Here is a 2,292-nt window from a genome sequence, read left to right as displayed (position 1 = left end):
CACACGTCTCCGTTTCAAGAATATAAGATATTATCGTTTCATGATCACTCGTGATAAAATCCATGAAGTGATTCAAATGAGCGTGGGTTGAATCCAATACTCGAATCTTATTCCAGGAGCACTCATGAACACTGTAGAAAAACTTGTGCTATGACTAACACACCTCTACAGACCCATTCACAACAGTCTTGCCTCAATACCTACTTCCAAAGTATGATCGACTATGGATGGTTTGAATAACCTAGTTATTCGGGAAGTCAAAACATGCAAAGTGAAACTCAAGAATAATACTAATCCTATATGGCCCAAAACCTTTTGAGTCATATTGATTACTCATTATTCATTGTATGATGTTTCGAATAATCAACTTAATACTTGAATTAAAACAATAGTTATGCCATGCTCCAAGCATGCACACTATGTTTGTCTAAACAATAGTTATGCCATGCACCAAGCATGCACACTATGTTTGTCTATGGTCCTTACTTTGTGAAATAGATCAATTGAAAAACATTTCAGTGATACTCATCTCAAAATTCCAAATCCTTATTGCAAGTGTAAGAATTCCAAATTCTTGTCACTGCTAGAAAGTGTTAGATTCTAAACTATCATGCAAAGATTCTTTTGTAATATCTAGGTGCCAAAAGTCACAGAGACTTGACCAATGATATTACAAAATATTCCTTTGGAGATTGTTACAAGACAATTCCATGGAAATGAAGTCTCAAATTCAAAGTACATTCCTTTGAACATCCTTTTTGCATAAAAGTTTCTAACTTTTTCATCTATTCTTCAATTCCCAATATGGAAACATTCCATATTTGCCATACGACAACTCATTATTAATAGACTCCTGTCTATTAACAATAATGTCAATATGGTCCTTCCATTACTATACTTCCAACTGTCCTTAAGCGACCAATCCTTGGCGAACCTTAGATTGTCCTTAACAGTTGTTTAACCATTTTAGTCATATCCGGTTCTATTCCTTTTTACCTCTAAATGCCCTAGGAATTCGGAAAATTAGAACACGAGAATATTATAGCATATGAATCGATCCTATACCCGAAGTATATGGGACACGATTCATAATGTCTAACATAAATACATGATGCGTAATCAGTCTTTTGCTATAATATTTCTATTTGCCACGTTCTCATAAATTTGATTATGAAGAGGGATGCCGTAATCATAGTCTAATTTGAGAACGCAATTAACATTTCCATATATATAATTTCCTTATGTTGAACCATTCCAACATAACATTCATATATATTTGACTAAATTTGATTAAAATCTCACAATCTAAGCTTTTAGATTTGAAATGAAGTATAAATTCCTCTCCCTTAATTATAGCAAAACAACTTTTCAAACCCTGCGACTTTGCGTCTTGAAACTTTTTGTTTTCTATAATTAACATTGCCAACTTGCAACACTTTCCATAATAATTATGCTCCCACTAGCATAACATAACACTTATGCTCCCACTAGCTTTGACATGTATTCAGAAATCAGCTGGACTTCTAGAAATCAATACTTATTGACTCTCATTACAAAAATTCAGATTTCTGATATGAGACGCTTCGATAAGACTTTATCTAGGCTTCTCAAAATCATACACCTTTCCTTGGATAGCTTATATGTGTGTCTTAACAGTTTTAAGAACTCACAACAATAAGTCTTAAATATTTAGACTTTTTCCATTCCTCACAATTCGAATTAGGAAAAGGGATGTCGTAATCATAATCAAATTTGAGAATGCAAAAATCACAATTTCTATCTCCTTAAAATCTACTTAGTGAAAGCGTTTCCTCACAATCACTTTCATGAATCGGAGAGAAACCTTATGAAACTCAGATTTTATGGTGTATGTGTTCCTATGCATGTGAATTTGCCATGACCATCATCACAAGACATGGTTAGTGACAAATCCAAACTCATATGGACTGGACTTGTTCAATCTTAATTTCTTGCCACCTAGCAGCACAAGGGCCTACCATTGCTTCCAGGTTGTTATGCAACCAATTGAGAACTCTAAGAACTCACATGCATAGTCAACTTTAAGTGGAATGGGCACAGAAACAAGAATATGTCAACACGATAGGCTATAAACCTCAAGTCGCGTGCTAGTGATAAAGAATAGGTTTATTCTTGATTAGTTCTTGAAACTTGTCAAGATCTATAAGACTCCCACTGACCTCTTGATATATATGATTCACTTTGTCAAGGAACATTACTTGACAAACCAATATTCAAGATTTAGTGCGGATTCTAATCAAGACAAACACTTCA

This window comes from Lactuca virosa, chromosome 8, assembly GCF_052849685.1.
Source record: "Lactuca virosa cultivar CGN04683 chromosome 8, Lactuca_virosa_CGN04683_v6, whole genome shotgun sequence".
In the NCBI taxonomy this organism is placed as follows: domain Eukaryota; kingdom Viridiplantae; phylum Streptophyta; class Magnoliopsida; order Asterales; family Asteraceae; genus Lactuca; species Lactuca virosa.
This window is presented reverse-complemented; position numbering follows the sequence as displayed.